General features: G+C 43.2%; 1 protein-coding gene across 4 annotated transcripts in view; it reads right to left on the bottom strand.

Moving 5' to 3' along the window:
* LOC138301162 (discoidin domain-containing receptor 2-like) overlaps nucleotides 1-27,542 on the bottom strand; it is a 367,128-nt gene that overhangs the window by 140,641 nt on the left and 198,945 nt on the right. The window contains exon 4 of one of the 4 annotated variants that reach the window (XM_069241351.1): nucleotides 19,815-19,867. The exons of the other annotated variants lie outside the window; for them this stretch is intronic. The gene's annotated coding sequence lies outside the window, so the exon portion shown is untranslated. The remainder of the gene's footprint in view (nucleotides 1-19,814; nucleotides 19,868-27,542) is intronic. 4 annotated transcript variants of the gene reach the window in all.

Here is a 27,542-nt window from a genome sequence, read left to right as displayed (position 1 = left end):
TTGTCGAAACCCATTTTATTTGAAATTTTGCCTGAATAAATGCTGCTTTGCTGTGCTGGGAAAAATAAAGAATTATCAATTTCTAGAAAACATATTTCCCCCGCACAAAAACAGAAACCTCGTGGCTGGCTCAAGGCCAGAGCAAAATGGATTTGTTGGATGAAAATGGATCACAGATGAAAAATGAATGCTCCAAGCTTGTCAGTTCCCAGCCCCCTCGTTTCATTTAACTTTCCCCTCCAGGACATTCCTGCAGTAAGCCAGCTGTAATTGAGGTCAACTTGAGGTAGTGCACCCTCAAAACACAACAAGCAGCTAAGAACACACTGCCAGAGGTATGTCATGTGCATTCATGGCAGTGGTACTTGGCACCTCACCGTGCATGCCCTCCAGCAGGTGCATCATCAAGACCACTACTTAAAACGTCTGCCTGTTTGCAGGACTTCCTGGTCTTGAATTAGGTCCCTTGTCGCTCCCATCGTCCTTTGTCCTTTCTTTGTTTTGCTTCTTGCAGCTCCTGGTCTTACTCCAAGAAGTATTCTCTTTCCTGAAGCTCATAGCACGCCCTCCAATCTTGCCTTTACAATCTTGGGTCGCCCCACTCCCAAGTCGACAATTTGTAACACCTATGAATGACTGTGGGCTTCTTGGCTCTACTAGCACCCAGCAAACTTTTGAAGTCAATCAAAGGAAACTTGGGCCATAACGCCACTAACTAAACACTCATTTTATTTTATTTCTCATAAAGGTTTCCAAAAGTAATCACTACCCAGCAATCCCCACGTACTTACTTGTAGATTTTTTTAAAATGTAATACTCGCATAACCAACTAGAGAGCAGAGGCCATGATCCGAGCTCAATGCAAGAGAGAACTTTGTTACAAGAAACTCAAGGCAGTTGGAAAAACGGCACTCAACTGGTTAATGCACTGGCTGACAGCTTGCTTCCTAGATGCCATGAGTAATATTACATAATGAGCAACGAGGATTTTTTTCATACACCAGCTAGTTGGAAACTGGTGTCGTGTATCTTCAATGACACATCTTATAAATTGCCCAACCAAATATAAATCCCAAGACCACCCACAAGAGCTCACATGACCTTTATAAATCATGGAAATAACATATCACAGAAAAAAGGGAAACAGGCAGACTGGAAAAATGTCTGTGGCAGGGAGCTCATAGGGAAGGGATTAAAACAGCAAAAAAAAATAGAAATATTAGATCAATGTACAATGTACAATACTCTTTGCTACGAGCCTGATTTAGAGATGGAGCTTCACTGCAGAGTTTATTGTTGTGAGTTCACACAATGGCACTCAAGCCCATTGTGATCAGGCCAGAAAAAAATATGTGGTACTTCTACATGGAGAATTACTGGGTTTGGCTTTTCTCAGGAGTTAACCTGTAAAATGTTGCCAGCATTTATCCAGAGAAATTTGTGTGTGTGAGGGGGTGTGTGATCGGTGCATAATCTGTAATCTTGATTCAAGTGCAAATGCAGTTTGCACCCGATGTGGGATTATCATTGTCAAGAGATTTCATTTATTCTGCATGTCAGTGAGAACCAAAAGATGCTTATGCAAACCTCAAAGTCTACATGAGGGCAATTAGTAGCCGAGCAGCATGCATTACAAACCACAAAATGCTCTAAGAATCCACAACAGCTTGGAGTGTGGAAACAGAAGCAACACGGCCCCAGAATTTAGGGACAAATACTGTACATGAAATTTATCCAAGTAAAACAGTTCGATCCAGAGGCAGCCCATCAGATCCAAGGGACAACAGCACGGCTAGGATGCTGAATCACTTACCTACATAAGTAGCGCACTTCATTGTGTAGGATTTGTGGTTGGAAGTATGTTATATGGGAAGTGCTCCCATGTCGTGCTTGGTAACCGTGATTATCGTGTTATGAGGCGCAGCTCATAGCAGTGTGTTGGATAATGAAGTGTAAGTGACAGTGAGCTGACGGCCGCTGGTACTGTGGTACAGGGCGTGTGGATTCCCGCAGGTTCTATGCTGTAGGACCACCTATACTGTGGTTCCAGCCATTTACCACTATGCCTGGCAATAGACGATGGGATGTTGTCACCCTGCGGTCAGAGATCACACGTGGTATGGTTCTTCTAGAATATTGTAGATGGTCATATCAAAGGCTGTGTTCACATCACCCTCTAGCAGCAAATGGTGCTACAATACAATATAGTACAATGGGATTTTTGGAGACTGCTCACACATACCAGAGGGTATGGTAATCCTGGACTGAACAGAAGAACAAGAGAATGTGCAATAGTCAGAGCAGAAGAAGTCTGCTTCTCGTCAGGTTTAGCAGTCTTCCATATCTCCACTGTACCTCTCCGGCCTGCCATGCTTCACCAGACAGGAATCACTCCCGGCTGCACACGTCCATCGCTGGAGACATTCCTGATGCAGTGTGTTGGGTTTTACTCTGCCCCACAAGTTCACAAGCTGAACTGATGAGCTACAGGTGTTCGACTCACATAGAATGACATAGTCGAGCAGGCTCTCTAGGGCTGCATTACAGCACAGTTAGGCCAAGATCTGGGAGTGCGAGCAGGGAAGATGGCTGGAAACAATATGTAAGTGCCACGCTTCGTGAGCATTATACACCAGCGAGGCCTGGCAGTGCGCGGTGCTAAAGAGAACTGGACTGGAAAGAGAGGGTCTGCAGTACTCAGCAGAGCATGGCTGCCAACACTGGGCGAGTACTACAGACCTTGACCAGGGAGAGGCGAGTAGGACTTGAAAATGCAAGCCTGACTGGTAACAGGGGCTGGCATTTTAGGTCCCGAAGAGAAATGTGAGCAGAATATGGGAAGGTGAGCTCGGGGCCTTGATTGGTATCTGTCGGCCAGGACTACATGCCTTGTGGAGAGGGGAAGGGACCGGCACATGAGAGGGTCAGGTGTGGACCTTGGGTGGTAATAGCGGACATGACTACAAGCCTTGAGAGAAGAAGGGTGAGGCGAGCAGTGGATGGGCATGTGAGCTGGTATCTGAGTGGTAATATTGCCTCAGAACATAACAATAGGTTTTGGACCAAAGCTTGCAGTTGCCTGGTACCTTCGCCCCGGTGCGAAGTTTTTCTGTGCACAACAACACTGCATTAAAAGACAATTCTGACTCCAATCTACCCAGGCAAAGTGAAAAATATACGCAGACCTTTGCTTCTTCACTTCACCTATGATGGAGCTTTTCTGTTCACAACAGAAAGTGTGTGCAGCGTTTTGTCTGCCACTTTGCCTCTTGCTGAGATCCCCTCTCTGCTCGCAGTTTTCTGAGCATTTCTGAAAAGCCTTACGCGGGGCCATTTTGCTACTGTTTGATATGCAAATACGTACAAATAAATTTTTGCGAAATCCTGAATTCTCATGCAAATGTAGCAAAATTGCACGGTTTCCATTGGTCCAGTAAGATCCAGCATCAGAAGTGGTGGGTTCATAGAGTGTAATGTGCTGCAGGAGCATAAGTGGGGACGCTTGGCTGGAAACAGCTGCTCAACCCACAGCCCATGAGTGAAGCACTGCGTCAGTTACTTACCAGTAATCTCCAGTACTCCAATTACCTGTCCCCGGCCCTGTATTAAAACCCTCTTCTTATTTCCCATGGTTCCTGGCTTCACTCACCATTGCTTTGTGATGGGCGCCATGGGAGCATCTGCCATGAAGCTCACACTAGAAACAGTGGGAACATACAGCAAACCATGGAAGGAGCGAGGAAAGCGTTAACCCATGATGTGTCGGCCTACATGGATCATTTCCTAACTACTAACAGCTGGGCGACAGAAGGAAATCATGTTACAACCACTTGGGGAGCAGAGAAAACAATCAACCACATCCCCTGTTAAATATTCCCAACACTCAGCTGGACGTGTGAGAAAGCAGGACTCTGACATGTGGAGAGGAGGGGTGCAGGAAGGATGGCTTTTAAGAGGATAGGGAAGAAAGAAAAGAAAAACAGAGCACGGAGGACGCAGCAAGTAGTGGGAAAGAGGTGCATGCACTAGTGAGACAAGAAAGAGGTGAAATGGACTAGACGTTTAGGGAGCAGGGGTGTTATGAAGGCACTTGAAGAACTTCACAAAAAAGAGATCCACTTGCCCTAAGCAAAAAAGGTACCCCTTGGGTCAAGGAAAGGACAAGGAAGCTAAACTGTAACTAGCTACCTTACAAAACCAGTTCATAAAACTGAACATCAATGAAATTCACATTTGAAAGGGCACAACAGGATATACAAATCATACATCAACACTTTAAGAACAGTCCATTGCTTCCTGTGGATGCACAATGCAGCATGCCCATCAAAAGAACTACATACTCTCCTCTCAGAATTCAGCAACTCAAAACTGTATTGTACCTTAACTGCATTTAAATAGCACTTATTACCCTTGTTAAGGTGTTCAAGCACTGTAGCAGGCTGGCTCTATATAGTGTACACAAATGATGTGCCCTTTGCAGAATCTAAGAAACCCCACCCCTGTTTACAGAGGTGAAAACTAGACCACCTAATACTCTAATTTTTATGGTGGCTGGTCGGGCATTTAGGCCAATCTTGGAGAAGTGCTAAGCATTTCTTTTACTCACAGTATCATTAAATGTGGACACACACTCAAAAGAATACCTCAAGACCAATTTACAAAAATACTTCAGATTTTTATAACATTTTTAAGACCAAGATTATCAAAATCGGGTAAGTTCTCTAAGTTATGATTTTTCAAATTTTAGAAAATGTCTTGCTTTTGTGCGTAATTACACAGTATAGTAATCATTGGGAGAACATTTTTAAAATGCATATAAAATCTGTAAATGCGTTTACCAGTGTCTCCTTTTGTTTTTATGTCGAGGTCATCAAGATGTCCTTTGGGCCCAGCAGGGGAAGTTCAGGTGGCTCCTGGTTCCAGCAGGAGCAGCTGCTGAAAAGTCCTTGGAGCTAGAGCAGGGCCACTGCAGGGGACTGCTTGGAAATCCACTGCACAGGCGGACTTCAAGGTAAGTCCGGTGGGTCCCATTTGAGTGTGAAGGTCACAAGGGATAGGGGGCTGTTAGACACAGCTGGTTCTCTGGTGCAGGGGCCATGAAGGCTGGGTGCAAAGCAGATAGGTGAGTCAAGAAATTGAGGTGAGATAGGTGAGTCAAGCCCTTGGAACCAGGAAGCAGGTCACTTTGATGGTGGATTGCAGGTCAGCAGGGCCACTCTGGGGCGTAATTCTTATGTGCCCTGAAGTCCCTCAACTGGAGTTTGCTTCTGGTCCTCAGAGAGTCCGGAGTGTACTTTTCTTCTGGATGTCTGACGCTGGGGGTCCATTACCATGGGCTATTGCATGGTTCAGCCACTGGAGGTCAAAAGTGCCACCAAAACTTGGCACACTTGCAGGGTTTGTCCTCTGGTTCTAGTGGGTGAAATTTGGTCGGGCTGCTGTGTCTGGTTCCTTGGTCAGCAGCTAGTCAGTGAACTGGACTTTATGGGTCTTTGCTTCTTTGTTGCAGGGAATGATGACTTCACTCTGGAGGCAAATCCTTGGCAATTTTCAGAAGGGTCGAGGTCTTCTGGGGTTTTGTAGCGTTTATCTGATGTCCAGTTAGCCCCTCAGAAGTGATTGTCGAGTCCTGGGCGCAGCAGGCAGGGTTTGGCACCTTTTTCTTTGTGCAGCAGGATTGCAGTTCTCAAGACTTGAGTCTTCTTTGTTGCTATTCTTATTGTGTCCCTGGAATCTGATCTGCAAGTCTAGTGGTGTTAGGGGAGTCTCTAGTAGTGACCAATGGGGCATCTCCCTTGGGGTGGTTACACCCACTATGTGACCACTTTCAGTGGGCAGAGGTCACTTCCCTATCCCTGCTTGGCTAGTTTCCAACCATGCAAGATGGAGGAAAATGAAATAGAGGGGTCTCCTTGCATGCAACACCTTAGGGGTGGTGCAGGCTGGGGGTGGCCACTCCTCCTGTCCTTTGTTAATTTTCGAGCCGTTGCTCCCGCCAAATGTGTGGATTCGCAATGAGGGCAGACATCTGTTGCTAGCAGCAGGGATGGGGGTTGAGTTTCAAGTGCGGCAAGCCCTTTGAAGCTCATAGGCAGGGCTGTGCACATTCCTGGGAGAGGAGGTGTAACACCTCTGCCCAGAAAGGGCTTTCTTTTCTGAACCCAGAAAGCAAAGTCTCTCAACCCAGGGTTCCAGAATCTCGTCTGGGGTGGCAGGCTGGTTGTGACTTGCCAGCAACCATGCCAAGGGTTTGTTCGCTTTTGCAGGGGACACCTCTAACGTGGCCCCTAGGTACATTTTGCAATAAATCCTATACTGGTACCAGTCTGGGTTTATTGTCCTGAGTTATGTGATACCAAACAACCCAGGGTTCAAAATGGCCATCATGTAGCTGTGAAACTCGCACTGACCAGTATCCAGCACAAGCATTTAAAATGGCTGCTCTGTTCATTAAGTCCCAGTTTTGGCAAGGACAAAGTAGGGACATATTGCTCATGCATCTATGCTCACACATGCAGTAAGTACAGTGCACCCTGCCGTAGGGCTGAAAGGCCTGCCAGAGGGGTGACTTGCCTATATTGCATGCAGTGTGTAGTGGAAAGCTCACACAGGTTGTGTGCTATGTCCGTTTTGCATTTTAGGATTGCACCAGGACACTCAGCCTGCAATGGATGTGCAGGGTGCATTTGGATGCAAGGTCTCTGAGGGTGGCACAATCTGTGTTGCTGCCCTGAAGTGCCTACCCTTAATACCCCATGCCCTGGGTACCTAGTTACTGTTTACTAGGGACTTATAGAGGCAGCTAAAGGTGCTGACAATCATGCCAATGCATCACAACAGTTTTGGGAAGGAGATCTGGCCCACAAAACCTGGTTAGCAGGGACCCTAGGCACTAACAACTTTAAAACCACATCAAATACCCAGCAAAAGTGGGGGGTCTAACCATGTCAAAAGAGGCACTTTCTCACAAGTGCTTTATGTTGGATAGTACACTGATCTAGATTCCAAGGTTAGTACTTAATTCAGTGTCACTGGCTATTGCTGTTTGTAGGAATGAGTTCTCTGTGCCTTAGCAAACCAATCAATCCATTCACTATAGTTTCTTTAAAATAGATTAAATTAAAATAACTTAGGTCTCATCATTAGTGAGGCCTGGGGTGGGAGGGAAACGTGATATATGAGTTTAGGCAGATGGTTGGTGCGGTTAGTAGGTACACGAGGAACAGTTAGGTTGCAGGACTTTCAAGGAAGAAGAGGTTGTGGTGTTTGAAAGGAGCTGTGGTCAATTTGCAATAACGATTTAATAAAGAATAAGGCAACCAAGCATGTGGCTCAGAGAAAGTCTTGCCTGGAGCGAGGAGGCTTGCAAAGGACGGAAGGGGATGAGAGAGCCATCTGAAAGAAAAAGGGAAGGCCACAATCAGAAGTTTTGAGTAAAGCTCAGTTTTCTTTCCAGATTTTGGAAATATGGAGGATGATATTTTTTTTAATAGAATGCAATTTAAGGATTCAAACCGTAGAAAGAAACAGCCTTGTTTGCACGTAAGGATGGTGCTTTATTAGGTACTTTTGCTTGGCACCTGGGCCCGTTGTGTGCACTTAAATGTCCTACAGCATACTGTTCCAATGAAATGTAACTTATGTCTATATTTATAAATGGTTTAGTGGTATAATGCTTCAGAAATACGTTTTCCATCATGCACTGTTCTGTCTCGAGGCAAACAGTATGTCCACTGAAAAGCTGCCTTAGACCTCTGTCTCAGAAAGGACAGCTGATTAGGACAGGGGTTACAAGTGTAAAGTAATGACTGAATTCATATATAGGGAAATTTGAAAAGCATTGTTTTGTGCTCAACGGAAGCAGCAGCATGAGGATCAGACACAGGAATGCAAACATGAGTAAGTAATGCAAACATCAAAAAAGGAGGTTATGCAAATGCTGGAATGGAAGACTTCCAATGTTTATCCTCAAGTCTGGCTAAAAGTATTAATTACAAGGCAACGTTGTACCTTTTTGGGATGCCTCTTGTTTGACACTGCACCAGATAGAGGGTGATGAGAGCTTCCCCCATCAATGGAAGACTTTTGCCTGTATTACTGTGGCTGAAGGGTGACGATCCAGACAATGGGGTAAGGTGATCACAGATCTCCCTTTAGAAATTCACTAAAGATTTTGTTAGCATGGAGCTGCTGATTAAACGTCCTGAAGCACTGCCCCTTGGTAGGTGGCAGGGGTGTGAGATGGGACTGCAGTCTCTATTGTGCACAGTGATAGGGACAACATGAGAGGCCCAGCCTTTTATCTTCCTTGATCACACTTTCAATTGGGCTGATCACAGATAAGTGCTGAAAGCTCACACCTCTTTATACCTCTGTTTTGTGTGTTTTGGGCTGGAGAGTACCCTACCCTACTGAAAAAAAACCATGTATGTGGGCGTGGTGGGGTCAATGGTGGGTTAGATAGGTAAAAAGCCGATAGCCGATAGGAACCAGCACAATGTAACTCAGTAGCAAGCACTGAATTATATTAAATATATTGAACCACACAATCAATACCATACTACTATTCCATCTACAATGCAAAGCTATGTAATGCTAACAAACATCCATCTCCCCTTCCACAGCTCAAAAACACACAGTGTGCACAAAGTGAAACCACACCAAACATTTCAGGATGGTAATAAAATCAAGTTTCCTTTTGATACAAGATATTTCTCACACATTATAGAAACCAAGCACATGGCGTTTTTGCATTATTAGTCCAGTCTTGTTTGTACTTAGCAGCTGTGGGCCAGACAAGTATGGAGAAGCATGAGATACGGCTCAGTAGACAACCACAACAGCACAGATTACAGTTCCAGTGCACTGTGGTGGGCCATTGGAACACGAGTCCTATACCTCTTTCATCCTCACCCAATTCCAGCCAAACAGTATGTGAGGCTTGCATCACTTCCACCCATTCTCCAGGCACTGTGCAGTGCTGAACTCCCTGCAGAATGCAGCACACCAAAATAACACACTCACAAGCCTTCTGTAATGTTCCTCCAAAACTGAGATCCTAACTTCTGGGCAGTGGAGTAACTAGTAACCTACATTTTGAAAGGCCAAAAAAGCTAAATAGCAGACTATCAACATCAAAAGACAAAAGGAGTTTCAGGGCAATTATAGGTTCAAACAAACCCTGACCCTGAAAGAGAATCAAAGCACAAAAAGTGGATTCAAAGGAATGTGAACACTCCAATGCATCCTCCCATACCTAGAGACTGACAGAAAGTACAGGTCATTATGACACCATGTCACATGCAAATTACCTGTACATAGGGATACCACTTTTCCTATTTCACAAATTGCAAAAGGACCCGAAGGACTGCAACAAAACAGCAATCAAAAAAACATTTAGTGATTCACTGGCTATTTACATCCAGATACTCTACCTTCAAGGCACAATGCATCGTACTGAGGGGCATTCGAGACAAAGGCACATGCTTCATCCAAGCTACTTAAGAACAATGCAGAACATATTTCTTCATTCTAGGCTATCCATTGACTGTCCATCCCTTCCCAGTAGGAGAAGAGTATTAGTGGAATATAAATCTCAGTACTGGGGACAAAACCTTTGCGCTCCTGACCGCCTGTTTGAGCTTGACTTTGATTGCCATCATGGATCAGTTTCATCTGTAGCTGGACTGTTAGAAAATAATTACTATTTGGGGTGTTGCATTCTCAATAAGATGGAGAGCAGTCTTATTTTTATAATGTTTTAGTGCAGTAGTTTTCTTTTTCATTTTGAAGAACAGGGTCATCATGCAGCAGCATCACTAGGATAGTTCGAGACCTGGACTGGAGGAAGCGACAGAGAGAGCCACTACATGTCAATGTGCACCGGAAGGAGTTAACTTCAGTGGCCAAAGACACTACAGCAGTGGTTCCCAACCTGTGGTCCGGACACCTCTGAGGGTCCGTGAAGCATCCTCCGGGGGTGCGTAACTGCTTAGAAAGTTGGCTCATATCAACAGATTAATGAAGTGTATCTAAGTAAAGTAGCTAAATGTACAATTGATGTACTATAAATGTCAAAGAATTTGAAATTGGAGTCTAAAATTAAATTAACATTCTCAGAATGATTCATGGGTGCACTGCAGGCACACCAAACACAGTATAGTATAGACAATGAGTGACTTCAATTGAATTTAGAAAAGCTCCAACTGTCCTATTACATTTTTAATTTATTTGGTTGAAAATTAAATATAATGTGATATTATTTGTGTATGTGTTTGATGGAATGCTTATTTCTGTATTTTTCGTGCATTGTATTGCGGTTCAAGTCATCAACGGGTTTAGGCCTGGGTTCCCGGGTTCCAGTAATGATAACATGGTGGTCCAAGGAAGTCAGAAGGTTGGGAACCACTGCACTACAGGATTGCTATAGACTGAGCCTAAATCCACACAGGAGTCTACAAATGGCTGAGGCGAATGGCAAACACGTGGACCAGAAGCCAATCTCAGTAGACAGAACAAAGACACAGAAACAGAGTTGTAGAGTGGGGACAGCCTGAACAAGTATTAAAAGCTGCAATAGGCCAGTGTTATTACGAAGCTAGTTTACACGCAGCATCACTTGGAACAGCTTACTGGTTTCACCAGATTCAACATCAGACTAGCATTCCTACTCCGCATCCCACTGCTCAAGGACCTGTGTATTGGTGGCGCCTTCTGCTATGTTCAGACAGAAAAACTTTCCCAACAAGGACTGGAAACATCCGAGATCACCTAGTATTCGGGAAGACAGCAAAGATCTGGCTGTCCTCCAAGTGATGACATCCTACCTCGAAGCATTACCAGATGGTACACAGCTCATGAGGTAGAATATTCACAAAAATATGGGAGGTATCCGGATTTGCTAAGGTTGTCTCGTTTTTCTTCAATGCACCTCATGTTTGATGTTAAGAGCAAATCTCTTATCACACAGTGCTAAAACATACCCATTATGGGCAAACTTCAAAACTGCAATCTTCCAGCCAAGCACAACCAACAATGTTGTATGCTGCCCACAATGGCTTTCAGTGCCTCATCAGGTGTATGAGATGTTACACAAATACAGCTCCAGCAAAATACATTAAAATCACTCTGTCCACATCAATTCCTGCACTGCCTGGTCCAGCGGTGAGTGCACACCGGTGAAACAGTGCGTAAATGAAGTGTGTATCAATTCACCTCAAATGAACTGAATAAATGCTCGACTGTCACTTCCCTTCTTAAAAATGGAAGGCTACACAATTGAATGAAAGGAATTTGTCATGAATCCACATGATATTTCCTTCTGAGCAGTCCATTTCTTGAAAAATACACTCCAACAGATTCTGCTTAGTTGTCCTAGCATGCCACTAGGCAGAGGTCGATGCCAGGCTGGGAGCGCTTGACATTGTTTGTATAAAACATCACTTCCTAAGATATAACACACAATAACAAATTGCTCATTTGGATGCTAAGCTACCCTGGCATATGAAGGGGTACAGGCAGAAAAGACCCATATAGAGGTCTTTGGGCTCCCTCCTATAGACTATTTGGAGAAACACCAAATAATGGATCCTCATGAATGTCAAGAAGCACATATTGGGTAAGAAGCTCAAACACCTTTCTTTGGCTCTTTAGAAATAGTGAGTCAATATTATTTCACCTTGCCAATTAGAAGGTTCAGCTCAACAGGGCCACCTAAACCTTGTTTACACCACTAAGCCGAACAGTTTAGATATACCTATTTTTTTTTAATTTTCTTTTTATTGGGATTTTCCATTGTAAAAAGAAATCAACAAACAGCATAATATGCTCATATACAGGGATGAATAACAGCTGTTGCTAGAATTAGCAAGTGTTACATGCATTACAGTTGGCAACTGGAGTCCCATTAGAGCATTAAATCACATAGTAAAATACGATGACAAGAACCTAGTCAGTTATCAGGGTGCAGGGTGGGGTCAAAAGCAATTACAGTGAGTGATGTGGATAATTGTGATTGGTAAGGACAATGAGGTGGTGCGGAATATCAGAAATGGGAGTTAAATACACAGTATGATAGCCTACATGTGGCAAGGGAACATTTTGCAGGGAGATGGGAGATGCAAAATACTGTGTCCCTGGAGACTCGGTGGCATATAAGAGTGGAGGGTAGAGTATGCCCAAATGGCTCACATAAAGGGAGTCTGCGAGGCTGAGGCCGGGGGGATGCTTATCTCGGGTGGGGAGGTGCATGAACTGTGGAATAAGTGTGTCCCATTCAGTAGAGATGGGGTATCTGTGAATGTGACATGCTCTCTTGTAATGGAGAGCTATCCCCCCTGTGGTTCCCCACTTCTGTATCCCACCATGCCATGCCTCTAAAGACGGGGTGGCGGGTGCCTTCCAATACAATGTAAGTGCTCTTCTGGCTAGTAGCAGCGCAAGGCTAGCAAAGCAGGTGTGAACAATGTGGCATTTTCTACATTTAAAAAATGCCAAGGGTGCAAGCCTCTCAAGAGTTGAGAAGTTAAGGTCAGTGAGTTCGGCAATGTTACGTAGTGAGGTATGTATACCTTTGCAAAAGGTGTGACGGGCAGGGCAAGACCATAGCATGTGCTGAAGATCTGACTTATCTGACCGACAGCAGGGGCAGGTTAGCTTTGCTGTAGGGAAGTTCCTGCTAAGTTCTGCCGGGGTAAAATAAGCATGGTGTAGTACATGAAACTGTACATTCTTGAATCTTGCATTTCTCAAGAAACTGTGTGGGAATGCCAGTGCCTGAGCCCATTCATTGTCGTGTAACACCCTCCCTTTGTCATACTTCCATTTGGTGCGGAAGGGACCCAGTGAAATACCGGTGTGACTAAGGATCGCTTTGAAGAACCATGTGATCAAGTGCTGGCCATCAACCATGGGGGTCTTCATCCCAAGTCCTTCACAACCTATAGTAGATACTGTGATGTTGGCAACAGATAAGAAGGGACCAGCTAGGAGGTCAGTCTGTCTGAAGCTGGAGAAAAGGGAGCAGATGACCGGCAGAAAACAAGTCACCAGATGTACTAAGTCGGCAATCCTGCCCGCTACACAATGCCACAGTACAGTATGAGCCTAGGTAGCGTGGAAGGTCCACTAGGTGGAATATCAGAGCATATGGGATGTCATGTTGTATAAGAGCACCAATCCTGTGGAGCCTTTTGGAGGCAACATGTATTTGAAGTGAACGCGGAGGGTCAGGCACTGACTGCAGGAGTAAGCAGCCTCTGACTACAGTGGGACTGCGGGGGAGGGGGTGGATGAGTGATGACAGGTTTTGGCCAGCTATCCACCTGGTTACCAGCTGTAGTTGGGCTGCCAGGAAGTACATTTCAAAGGAGGGGCAACCGACCCGCCCTCATCAGATGGTAATTGCAGCTTCCGCAGAGCAATCCTGTTGCAACTGTTTCCCCAAATAAGTTCAATTAGCAGGGAATCAAGGTCTCTAAAAAAGTCATGGGGAGGAATCACTGGCAGACTGGTGAAATAATACAAAAGATGAGGCAGGACCATTATCTTCGGAAGGGCAACCCTCCCTGTTGTGGCCAACTGCAATTTCTTCCAGAAGGATATTAAGAGTTTTAGTGATGCCAATACCGGATGTAGAGTGCCATAAAAAAGGTCATCTTGAGAGTGGTATAGTTGGATTTCCAGATAATGGACCGAAGAGTTTTGCTAGGTACCGTCTATGATAATTTCATGTGGGGTGAGGTTATTGTGTGGTGTACAAATGGAGGATTTGCTCCAGTTTACATGTAATCCAGGTACCCCAGCATGGTGTGGATGGGAATAGGGTTTGCACAGGCGTCTCAGAGGATCAAGAGAAGGTCATCCGCATAGAGTGACACCGTATGTGTCCAATCCCTGAGAGGGATACCCCATTGTGCTTCATCCATACGAAGCCGAATAGCTGAAGGCTCCATGGCCACTGTGAAAAGTAGGGGTTAAAGAGGGCACCCCTGTTGCATATTGTGTTCTACCGGGTATGCCCTCATTCTACTGGGTATGCTTTGGGTGTGCCCCTGATATGTCACCTATACCACACAGCAGTTTCACTTACAGGAGTCGCGTGTAGGCAAGGAGGCGAGTACCTATGCCCATTCGTGTGAGAACGTGAAAAAGTTAAGACCAGTCCAAGGAATCGAGGTCCAGCACCAGGCACACCAAAAAGGATAGAAGTCCTGCACCTGGTCCTGAGTGTGGAAAAGGCACCAAAGGTTGCGGGAAGTGGTGCGCCTGGGAAGAAACTCGTTTTGATCCGGGTGGATAATATTCGTCAGGATCTGTGCATACCGAGCAAATAACATATTTCCCAGGATCTTATAATCTACTCCCAGAGCAGCAATTGGGTGGCAGGATGCTATATTGGGAGGGTCCGGGAGGAATTTGGGAATGGAGATTAGCAAAGTTCCCTGAGAGAGGATAGCAGTTCACCCAGCCAGAGGGCCTCATTATACATAGTAGCTGGACGAGGCACAAGGATCTCGGAGTACGTACTGTAGTATTCATTTTGATATACTTATCAATTAAACCCCATTGGGTAACTTGAATTTTTTGTGCTAGCTTCATAATCCTGAATGTCAGAATATCATGGACAAAAACATTTTCTAACATAAACATCCTAGCCTAAATGTCACCTACAAAACCTTTATCCAACTTGGTGTATATTTTCTAGTATTAAATTCAATTGGTGATATTTTTGTACCTGGTAGAAAATGTCAGATTTCATGAAAAAGCTAGCAAATATGCACCCATAAATGTATGTCTATGTGTGAGTGTAAATTCACTACTTTTGAAAATCACCAAGGTTCCTAAAAACATTCATGGAAAGTTGCAACAGGCACAGGTTTTCAGGAGCCCATGTGGCATTTTCACGTTACTTTTTCTGCGGTATCTTCTCTCTGTGCTGCATTCTCCATAGGGAATTAGTATGCACTGGGCGAATGGAATGCTCTGTGCAAATACTCACTTTATCTTCCATGAGGAAACAATTGTCCCTGTGGAAAAAGTACATCTCCAACAAACCCAGCACATCTGGGGGTAGTCCATTCCCTTTCATATCCAGAAAGGGGAGTTGTTACTCCAGCAGTTGGAGGAATAAAGCCTCAAAGTTCTGACCATTTCCAGGGTGGGAAGGGGTCGGATCGGAGTCTAATGCCAGTGAACGTTAATGTTTGTGGGTATTCTCCAACTTTCAAGGCAAACCGTGCCTTGTGACTGTCACAGTTCTATCTCTTGTGAAGGATTTACAAGTGTGGATTTCTCAGTTAACTTTTCAAAGTATAACAAGACCCAGCACAATAAAAAAGACTTCTCAGGCGTAAAAAAACGACCTACAAAATAAAGTAACAGAGTTATTCAAGGCCATCACTCGGCCAGTATGTAAACAACTCCCCTTTGGTCCATTAGAGGTAAACAAGTTCCTTATGCGGACATTAAAGAGCTCATAAACATACCATTACGTAAAGCAGGATGGAAAAATTTAGCAACCACAGACATATGTATGGCCTCGGGAGCCTCAGCATGACATGTTGAGCATGTGCACTGAGGAACTCTGCCCACAGGACAGCATACTGAGGTCTGTCAACTGGAGGGCAGGACTTGAAAGAACGGAGATGTGAAAGAGGAGACCCAACAAATTATTTTTGGTCTGTACATTTGTCAATTGAAAGAACAATCTTGTGGCAAGGAGGGTTCTGCCCGGAGATGTGATAATTTGCAATTTTTAAAAAGTGAAATTTCACAAAATATCATGAAAATATTTTGATATTACACTTTTAGAGCCAAATGTGGTTTGCAAGTATTATGGGTTTATTTTTCCCCAAAACAACAGTATTTCTCACATAAAAAAGTCATAGGACATGCAAGCAGGAGACTGCTTCAAGCAGAAAATGAATGTCTCCTCCACGGATCGGTATCCTTCAGATGAAAATTAAGCAAATATTGCATGATGGGAAATTTGAAGATATTGTTATTTTTACATAACGCTTAATAAGTTCACCAGTGCAATTTAAATTTCACCCAGGCATAGTTCACTGGTGGTGCTACCCAGATGTTGAAGCACAAACGCATGTCGGTGCGAACAAAATGACGCAGTAGAGAAGTTGGGGTGCTGTAAGTGGAACCTACAGCATTTCCTTTCATGATGGATTCATGATGTCTTCCAGGTGTTAGGTGTCTGCTGATGATAGGCCTAATTCACTCTGCTTTGTACACGAATTGAACACCAGGACTTGAACTAAAAAAGCACGATTACAACAAAGAGCTGCAAAGAGTTAAGAAAAACTTCACTTCGAGAAGTAACTTCACCCAGCTCCACCGCCTACTCCCCCTTGCCAATGCAGCACAAACTCCCAATTTCTTTCCGGAAATTTCTCACTCCAGATGCACGGCATGCTTGGCTGCGAGCCCAGGAGTGCTGACACCAGGCCAAGCAAATTCCTAAAGGAGCTTATTACAAGGCAATTCCACTGGTGGCTGGAGCAGAGGGAGAAAATCTCCGGCATCCCACTCACCCCCTTCAGCCATGGTGAGCCCCTATGGCAGGAATGACTGTCGTGCTCAAGAAAAGGCTGTGATTATAGTCGACCCCTCGCTCAGCCTCTTGGAAGCTAGGAGCTCTGTTTTTTGCTGGCTCTGCTGGTTTTCAATTCTTAAAGGGGCAGAGCAGATGTGGACCTTTTTCTTTCGAGTAATTTTTAAGATTGTGAAAATGTCCAAGTGGGGCAGCGAAGCCAGGATGATGCTGGAGAAGGAGGTTGTGCAACCTGAAACAAAAGAGCAAGGACGATCTTCAACTGAAAAGGGAGGTCTTTGGGCCATGTAAGATGTCCATATACAGTGGTACAAGCGTGAGTAAGAACATTGAAGAGGGGAAGCCAAGAGTAGCAGCTCGGATCATTAGCTTGCTCTCTGCTTCTCTTGCACCGCTCTTGCTACCCATGGTCAGAGATCATATGAACGAAGAGGCAGGAACAAGACACTAAGGGCGAGTATGCGTGGCGACTGGAAAGCCAGGAGGCTAGGGGACTTAACTTGAACCCATAGAGCATTGCCTTGACAAGGTAAGATGATGCCGGGGAGTGCACTTTATGCAAGGAATCTGGAAACAGAAAGAGATGGTCTTCGGCAATCACATCTCCCGTGACCTACTATGTATACAATGCCATGGTGTTTCATAGCAAACCCTTCATGTGGAAAACTTTCACAAAATTAATCAACCTCGCTCTTTCCACATACTTGTCCCACAACAACCAACCCATTCAAATGGGAAGCAAAAGGCCATAGTCAAGTCACCTTATTTTTAATACCTTCCACAACCCCACTTCTAGCGTGTATTTAGGATGAACTAATTGCAGAGGTTGATTTCGTTCAAACCCTTTCAAGCTGCTGCGATATTCGGAAGCTTGGTAATAATACTCTGTGTAATATAGGCAATTAAGCCCATCAAGCAAAGGGAAGGACTGAGGAATATAAAGATTAGGTCACCCTTACTGCCAGACTAACAAAAGCACTACCGTGCCATGCAAACGGCAGACTGTCCACAACGCCAAGTGGCATACAAGAACATCAAAGAACACCTATCCTGTAGATGCTTCCTGATTGAATGTCATTTTTGCTTTTTTTTTTAAGAAGGCAAGCCCATATGACAAGTCCATCATCCTAGATACCCGGGGCTCCATGTTTCTCATGAAATGCGATACACTAGTACTTTGTATTTAAATACACAGAGTTTGCGATCGCAAAACGGTTTTGTATATCTGGCCCCAAATTCTTTCATTTCCTTTCTGCATTGATGATTTTTTCTTTTTATTAAATCGAGCTGTGGCTGTTTTGGTATGAAATTTAACGGGCCAGGAGATACATCCAATTTGTCTACTATTTCCTTGGCTCTGGATCGAGATCTTTGGGTGAACCACAACAATAAACTACTGTACTTCTATGTTATTCCATAACGGTATTTCAATGTTTCAAATGTGAACCAGTAGTTTATAAAACTCTGAAATAAATAGAAATTCACATAATTATATATGTACTAAATATTTGAATTCTGTGGCTTATCCTTTTATTTAATATAAGCACAGCTCATCTTAGCTGACCCTTCAAAATATTTGCAAAATATTTCAGGGTAGCAGGAGTAGAAACCTGGACGTGTATCATCTCCAAATCATTCACATAATGTTTATTAAGATTGTGTTCCAGCAATTGAATGCCTGTATTTCACTTTTTAAAATGGGGGTTCCTGTTGTTTCTCCCCATTAATGCTCCATGCCTGGCATAGTTCTTAGTTGGCAGCTGGATGGTACTGGAATTTTATTATTTGGGCCTGATCCGTGCCACCTCGTTTTTGAGCTGCAGGTGTTCGCCAGCCTATTATTGAAAAGAAGAAATTCTCATTCATCTTAGCTTTTTTGCCTGAGGGAAAAAATATTTCCTAATAGCAAAGAGAATTACTTCGGGTCAGCGGGGATATGTATCCTTACCTAGTAAGATTGGTTGTCACCTGCAAGACATATGTAGTGCTTACATTTTCAGGCCTGTCCAATATGTTATTCTGTGAGAAAACACCCCATCTGTTTGCCACATTTTGTTACAAGCAACATAATTGGAGGAAGCATTTGGACAAATTCCAATTTGCCTTTCCTATAGGGACCACGATGTCTGCTTAATGGATGGGGTGGTGGTAAAACTGATAAGATGAAAGCACGTAGATTTTAGGATCTGTATTACAAACGGAACATGCTGCAAAAGACTCGACATTAACAACTAATTTTACATTATGACAAAGTTATAATTTAGTTTGTAGGTGCCCTGTCTATCACATGTTACAGACAGAATAAAATAAGACCAATTACATTGTGCATATTTGAAGAACATCTCAATGTTTTTTCGCTGTATGAATATCAAAAGCCAATAACACAATTAAATAATATTGCACTGAATTCCAAACAATGTTACAGCATTACACACCAATAAATGAAAATCTTACATAGTTTTGGGGTTATGTTGATTAAAGAAATAAACCTTTACCTACATTTTACTGCCTCTCCTTGGGAATCCTTGTGAAGAGTTACATGCTACCATTGTTTTACTACTGCACACTGCAAGGTGTAAACCCCTACCGCAGGTGTACTTTATGACGCTGCCGGGAAGACAGCACTATAGTGGTTTATGTACCTCTCATTTCAAGACCTTAAACTAAAGGAAAGTTTTACTGCATCACTCTGCGAAGCGTGTAAAGCTACCATTGATTTACTACACCTCACTGGAATAAGTAAACTACAACTATATATTGCTGCAAGACACACATTTCTATTTTACTGTTACTGTGTCCACTGCAAATCTTAGAGCACTACCTTGATGCTCCCCCACTAAGAATCCATTAACATCATTGTGCCATTAGATCAAAGTTGCTGCAAGCGACACTACCATTACATCGAATGAAGTAGTAAATTACATGTAAGTGCAATGGTATGGGGTATTGTTTAAGATTATGGTATGAGTAATGTTAGGTTCAGGGTAAGGGTAGGGTTAGGATTTGTATTAGACATGGGTTTAGGGTAGGAAATGAGCTTAAATTTAAAAGTTAGGGGAAGGGGGAAGGGATAGTGTTAGGCTTATGGCCAAGTTAGGAACTGGATTAGGTTCTGAGTATAGGACAGCTTTATCCCATGCATATGCTTAGTTTAAGAATTAGCATTGTGGTTAGTATTATGCATAATATTAGCGAAAAGGATTAAGCTTTTGATTAGATTTAGGGGTATGTTTAAGATTATTGCACTTACATTTGTTTTTAGCATTACTACATCAAGACCAAGTTTATTTCAGAGAACATGATCTATAAAAAATGCATAACAATAAAAATATTATTGTTTAAAACATAGAGAAAAAAGATGAAAACAACAATAACATTTAAAAATACCATGAATGTGTTCAAGTATATGCAATAAAATTGCAAACTAACCCGATCGCATAATCACAAGATACTTTGGACAAATACATCAAAAACTTGCATATGATGCTTACTCATACAACCATAAAAGTTACACAGTAAGGATGATGCAGAAGTCAGACCAAATACACAATTGCTTATTGACGTGTAACTATTTGTTTGTGCTGAAACTATTTACAGATAGATCAAGGAGTCATAACGTAAAACATTAACTAAAACTACATTACGTTCCTACTACTATATGCACTGGTAAAAAAAAAAGTGTTTTCTACATCTATTAATAAGAACGTAATATACTTTCACATGAAAAAGAGAAAGTCATATAAAAAGCACATAACGGAACATGAACTCATGAGTCCAATGTAATTTACCTGCCCAAATATTCCTCGTTAAAAAGAAAAACCTAGAGATAGCAAAAATCATAGATAAGTAGTGGCCAATTTACAAATTCTTATAAGTCATGGGGTGTCTCGGACACCTTAAAATTCAGTTACATTTGTATTCAGTTTAGTCAATATAGTGCTATTCTCTTTAGTGATATTTTATTTAGTGGTATTCAGTTGTGCTAATTACTGGATTCTCGCTAGTGATATCTCAATGTGGTTGGACTTTATTTACCTACGTCTGATCCAGTACTATATTAAATCTAGTACAGTAAAAAAAAAAATGCTACTGCCGCCTTTTTATACCCCGGGGAAGGCATAAGCCACTACTAAAAGTTTGCTGCACACTGCTGAAAGGTATAGAGCCCTAATGAAGTGTTAATGCTTACTGGTGCATTGTAAAATACAACTGCAGTGTTACCGCATCTCGGTTGCATGTGAGGATTTCCCACTACCGTAGGGTTCCTGCACCACAATGCAAGGCACACAATTCTACTGAAGTGTTACTGAATTGCAAGACATTGCACACTGCTAGAAATGCTACTACAAATCACTGCATGACTCAGAACACTGCTCCAATGGTATTTCATCCAAATGTTACGGCATCCACTGCAAGACATTTAACACCAATGTATCTGCACTGCATCCCACAGCAGTGTACAGAGAGCACTACACTGGTTTGACTGCAGTGCCTAGAAGCATAGTATAGCATATTACTGTCATATTACTCCATAATCCACTGCAAGGCATACAATACATCTGTAGTTGTACTGTACTCCAGTACAAAGCATAGACCACAACTGTCATCTTCGTGGATTTTATTGGAAGGCATCAAAGACTAGCATTCTACTGTAGTGTTACTGCATCTCACTTAACATAACTGTAGTTGTACTGTACCACGGTGCAAGAAACAGATCACAACTGTAGTGTTAATGTTCATCTCTGCAAGGCTTAGAAGAATAACAAGCTTCTGTAGTGTTACTGCGTCTCATTACAAAGTGCAAGGAGTGGCACCAACACCTTGTGAAAGCAGAGGCTGCGGGAGGAGCTGTCGCTGGGTGCTTTAATCGCCCTTGACAGTGAGCAAATTTTCTGCCTTTCGTACATTATCGATGGGACTGTTAAATCTTGCTTCGTCTGAATTATCATTCTGTATTTGAAGCAAGGTGCTGCGTCTTTATCAACCACCTGCTCTACAGTTTTGGTAGGCGTTTTGAAATGTGCTTCTTTGTAGGGTCTATCAGAACAGCTGCTAGTGACTCAATAAATAGGATTAAAAAAGGCAAAAATATGGTCTCTGCCTACACCGACTGTTCCAGTGCAAACTCAGAACTCTTCCAGCAGCAGAGGAGATGGTATGCCCTCTTTTGGCAGCACTTAGCTGGTATCACAGATGCACAAAGGTCTATTGTTAAACAAGATCATTGTAAGAAGGTGAGTCATATGAGCTCTATTTAGCACCATGGAGGGGAAACGGGGGAGGAGGGAAGGTACTGAAGGCAGGAGCTATGAAAGACTGCAAATGCAAAAAGAACAGATGATGGACAAAATGCTGAACAATGCAAACATTCACCCCCAGTCACAAAGATCTGGGTTTAATCCATTGTTTTTTTGCTCACCACGCCACTTCAGTTTGGACCCAGCCATATGCAAATTAGTCTTGACCCTGTTCCTCATGGGAACAGTCCAGCCCGAACTGCCAAACCAGGTCCTCCCTGGACCAGAAACAAGCATCCTATGACCGGTTTCAGGGTATCACCCTTCATCAGCTAAGATAGCTTGAATCCAGTGGCGCAGTGAGCACGGGACCCACGTCTGGGCATGACCATCCCACTTGGGGTGACAAATGCAAAAAGAACAGATGATGGACGGAATGCTGAACAATGCAAACATTCACCCCAGTCACAAAGATCTGGGTTTAATCCAAGGCAGGGTGAGGCGAGCGACAGAAACAAGGGGGAAGGGGTTAAGGAAGGTCAGGAAACCAATGAGAAGAGAGGAAGTGAAGGAGTGTGGTTTGAAAGATGGTGCATCTAAATAGAAGAGATGAGAATAGAGTCAGAGGCAAAAGGACATCTCTTGATACATCTCCTGCTCAGAAGGTTGAGCCCAGATACAGTACTGCTGAATAAAACCTGAACATAAAGGATAGAGTCTGAGCAATAAAATAAAATGTAAAGCGCATGTTAAAATGACCTCCCCTCGAACATGCTGAAATCTAAAAAAACAAATTCTTCAGAGTACCTGGCTCTCCATAATTCGATCAACAGTCGCAACAGTCGCAACAAGCACGATAACCTCCTCCTTCGGGCAGGAGGTGGCACAAACACACGCATGAACTTCTCACACGTCAGAGACTCAACTCACCCCACTTGACATACAATCCCTGCCCAACGAAATCCACCCAGATAGTCACTCACATAAAAAATTACTTATTTCACATAGCGAGGACCAGGCCCTAGGCTAGGGTATGAAAACGTTTTATATTTCCAAAAGAAAAATAAAGGAAAAGTGTTCACACGTACTGGGGTTAAATAGAATTGCGGGGAATAGAATTTGCAGCGCACATGGGCGGCTGAGCAGACGTAGCAGCACCGAATAACAAGCATTTACAATGCATCAGGTCTCGCGTTTGCGCATGTTAGAGCTGATCGCGTTGTAAACTCCTTACCCGACTTTTCACCTATCGGGCAAAAGTGCATTTATGTACATAACCCGAAAAAGTGAAATCGAGTACCTAAAGCGCTCGACTTCTGCCAAGCGAGATCGGGCTCGTAAATTAGAGAAAAAAAGTCCACGAGCCGGACAGAAAACAGCAAGCCTCGCCTGTTTTCTGTACTTGGTCGCTGCGCTGGAGGAGGGCTAGCCACCGGAAAAGGCATGCCATATGCGTGCCTTCAACTAATGAAAGCAAGCAGATTTTATTAGGGAAGCCCACCAACCAATAAAAAACACTGATGTGAAGTTGACAGGGCTCCGAGCCCTTTTATAAATACAAAAGAGTCTCCCTGCAAAACGCATGCGCGAGCGCATGCAACACAGGCTCGACCCTAAAAAGGTGAACAAACGCGCAACAACATTAAACACAGCTAAAGGGGGGTGACGTTGAGTAGTGCATGGTTTCGTTGAAAAAAAAAGTCACAGTTCTCACGGAACGCTGGTGATTGGATGCAGGTCCTGTTCTAGCAAAGAGGATTTTCATGTTTTTTTTCTTTAATAGTTCATAGGAAGCGGCTTTTTTCATCTCAGTGCGAAACGTTACATCTGAACGTCCCTGTCAAGAGTTACAGCTCCCATCTGCTTAACCTCAAATGTACAAAACATTAGGGTCCAACCCAAACAAAAAACGTATCCTCACAGCAATCAGAGTCAACCACCACCTCAAATAATCGAAACAACTCAATTTCAACACACCTCTCCCAAAAAATAACAGCCACATTTCACCTAATTATTCCTTTAAACGTCACCCCACTTACCCAAACAAAATAACGACTGCAGTAAAACTACACATATTAACGTCTGGCCGGAAAAACAGTAGCACACATTCAGATCCCTAAACAGCTGTGACAAAACATAATGCTCTCCCACGAGCCAAACTCCCCATAACCAAACACACCCAAACTTTACCTCTGGACAATCGAATTCCAGTCTCTTCATTAAATACACCAAACTTCAAATCCAAATAATTACAACCCAACCTGTCCACACACAACCACCGCTTCCCATTCTCTCCACAGACTATCACCCTCGATTTCCTCTACTCAACCCATGTTTCCTTACTACATTCACAACCTAACGTCAATCCTCATCATTCTACCACACTGAGCCCTTGCTAAAACAATCCTAGCTCAAATATGTACGCACACATCCACAAACAAACCACCCCTTTAAATCATAGCTCAACTTTATTTTCCAAACACCACTTTCGACCTCATGTTTTAAAGGATCATAGGACCAACGTCTTCCACCCCCAACAATGACCGCCGCCACTTCTACTTTGACAGCCTAATTTCACCCTGCAAAATATGACAACTAACCCCTACGTCCCACAAACAATAACGGCGATATTTGTTCCCTCAAGTAAACAAGTCTCACAAACAATAACAGCGATCTTTGTTTCCTCAAGTAAACAAGAGTCTAGCTTCACTCGTAAACAACCACAAGCCAATGTCATCCTCTCCAAAGCAATTCTGTCATGTCACCCTCAAAAAGCACATTCAAGTTTAATTCCTCAAGTTTAAAGTCTATATTTACCCCTCCAAAAAATCACAGAACAATTGTATCCAAAACCAACAGTCCCTATTTCACTAACCCATATCTACTGTTCATGTCACACTTTTCCACCCACCCTTGAGCCACTTACTGTTATCCATCACTGGGTGATTATATTAACTTGAAAAGTGGAGAAGTACGCTCCCTCTCATCAGCATCTTTCTCTCTAACCTACCCTCTTCTATTTGCCTCTTCAGCCAGAAATATTGCTCCTCTCTTCAGTCAATCTATTAAAGTGGAATCCTTCATAGTTAATACAGCTAACGCTGCTCTATACGAAATATTGACCATTCGTTCACTAAATCTGCCCAAACACCCTTTTAAATACTACGAAAAAACAAAATAAGCTCCCCAGTATTAGGTCTAGTAGACTCTTGTAACAGGATATCAGTGGGCCTTCCCCAATATACATTCAACCAATTTAACAAAGTCCCACACTTCGCTAGTTGAGACTTGTAAAATATTCTGAAGCATAATCCTACTTCATCCTATTGTCTTGAAGCTGTCTAGCTCTCGGTCAACAACAAAGTCACACGGACGCTACAAATGCTTCTATTCAAATCAGCGGACAGCAAGTCTTGTCCTGCTACAATCCAAACAGAACAAAACATCTGCTAACCTGAGTCTCTTATTGGCATCCAAGCCACTATTAGCCACATCTAAGTTGTTCTCTTTTTACTTTGTACACCCACTTCACTGGAACTGGTTACTACAAACATTCAGGCAACCCCATCCCTCCAATGGATCAAATAAGCACTGAAAGGTTATTCCTCCAACTAGAAAGCATTGAATGACCATGGTCAACTCCTTTGCATAAATGTATATTTCATTCCTCAATGTCTAATTACTTATTTAGGTTTATTTAGGTGTGAATCACACTGTCTTTGAAAACAATTTCCAATTAAATGGAGCATTTCATCACTATCAGTTACGATCACTTTGGCATAATGTTAACCACCCTATATGCATTCAATGTAGAGCTACGGTTTCTCCTGTAAAACATCTGTGGCCAAAATGTTATGTTTGATAAATAAATAAATAACGACACAAATACATTTATAATTACATGATACAAATAAAATAGGCAATTTTAATATAACTTTGATCCGATCTTTCACTCCCTGACATGCTACCCAAGTGCATTACATCTCTGCTGCTGGAGATACAATTTTGACTACAGCAAATGCTTGTGCAAAAAAGATCATCTGGTACTGCCCATCATCTACCGTGTGCCAAATTAAATAATAACAGTTTTAAAATTTTGTGCTAATGAGTATAATGAGGTCATTGTTCCCACTCCTCCAATGCCTCATCAAAATATCCATGCCACAAAACAATGGTCTAAAAATGTTGTTGAGCTAACTTATAGGAACGGCTAAAATATGTTGGCACAGTTGCCTATATATACCAGTTGGCAGCTCAGCTATGTTCGTGCTGGTGCACAGAATGATGGCAGTAGTATTATTTAATCGAACTCCATTCTCAACGGGCTGCAAATGTATGGAAATAGGTTTGCTCAATAATGGAACTGGAGTGTCCAATTGTGCAAGTAGGTTGTCCAATTAATAAACAGGCTTCTCGATTATGTAAAGGGCACTTCATTTATGCAAGGACACTGCTCAAAGGCGATGTTCATTTACAATAGGGAGATGCTCAAACTGGGTGCTCATTTATAAACGCGGTCTGCTTAAATACGCCTGACCTGCAGCACGATGATCCAAGTATTACTACTTATTTCTGCTAATTGAGCTGATATACTTTCCTGGTAAATGACAGGACTGGCAAGAGCCGCTTACCTAGTACAACAACCTTTACCCATCCCAACAGGTGTTCAGTGGTCTTCTGATTAAAACAAAATAACAGGTTATTTAAGGACAATATGGAAGGGCCCAGAATGTGCAACTGTAATAAACAATGTACTAGATTCTTCTTTCACTCTGCATTAAAAACAAACATTGGCAAAGCCAGATTGGTGGCAACCTCTTGCCTTTATCAATGCTTTTTTTGTAATGTTCCTGTAAATCTTTATTACAAAACGTTAGATAGGACTGCAAAGATAGATATATAGAGACAGACTCAAAAATATATGTACAGAGACACCCTCAAAGATAGATGTACAGAGACAGCCTCAAAGATAGAGAGATGGAGAGGACTACAAAGATAGATGGAAAGGGAGGCAACATAAGGCAAGAAGGCAGATAGATGGACAGATAGGTAGGACTAGGAATGTTTACACAATGTGTAAATATATACCTATTAACTGCAAAGTATATTCAATTCAAGAAGAGAAGATTTTGCTTGAGTATATTGGATATCACAACTGCATTGGATTCAGTCTACTGTATCAATCAATGACAACCTAGATGAAATGGAAGTGGAGAAGAAACTCTTGCAGATTTTTAGAAGACCCTAAAAAAACTCATAAGGGAAGGTAAACTGCCGGCCAGAGGAAAAATAAATGAACACCCTGTCACTGCGAGAAGGGTAGAGGTTTAGGGAAAGGTTCCATTGAGCCCCGCTTGCTTATAAAGACTAAGGGGGTAATTCTGACCCTGGCGGTCTGAGACCGCCGGGGCCAGGGTCGGCGGGAGCACCGCCGACAGACCGGCGGTGCCCCGCAGGGCATTCTGACCGCGGCGGTTCGGCCGCGGTCAGATGCGGGAAACCGGCGGTCTCCCGCCGGTTTCCCGCCGCCCTGCAGAATCCCCCATGGCGGCGGAGCGCGCTCCGCCGCCATGGGGATTCTGACACCCCCTACCGCCATCCTGTTCCTGTCGGGTCTCCCGCCAGGAACAGGATGGCGGTAGGGGGTGCCGCGGGGCCCCTGGGGGCCCCTGCAGTGCCCATGCCAATGGCATGGGCACTGCAGGGGCCCCCGTAAGAGGGCCCCACAAAGTATTTCAGTG

This window comes from Pleurodeles waltl, chromosome 6 (genome assembly GCF_031143425.1).
Source record: "Pleurodeles waltl isolate 20211129_DDA chromosome 6, aPleWal1.hap1.20221129, whole genome shotgun sequence".
Lineage (NCBI taxonomy): Eukaryota > Metazoa > Chordata > Amphibia > Caudata > Salamandridae > Pleurodeles > Pleurodeles waltl.
The sequence above is the reverse complement of the archived record's forward strand: the minus strand, read 5'-3'. Positions and strand labels throughout refer to the sequence as shown.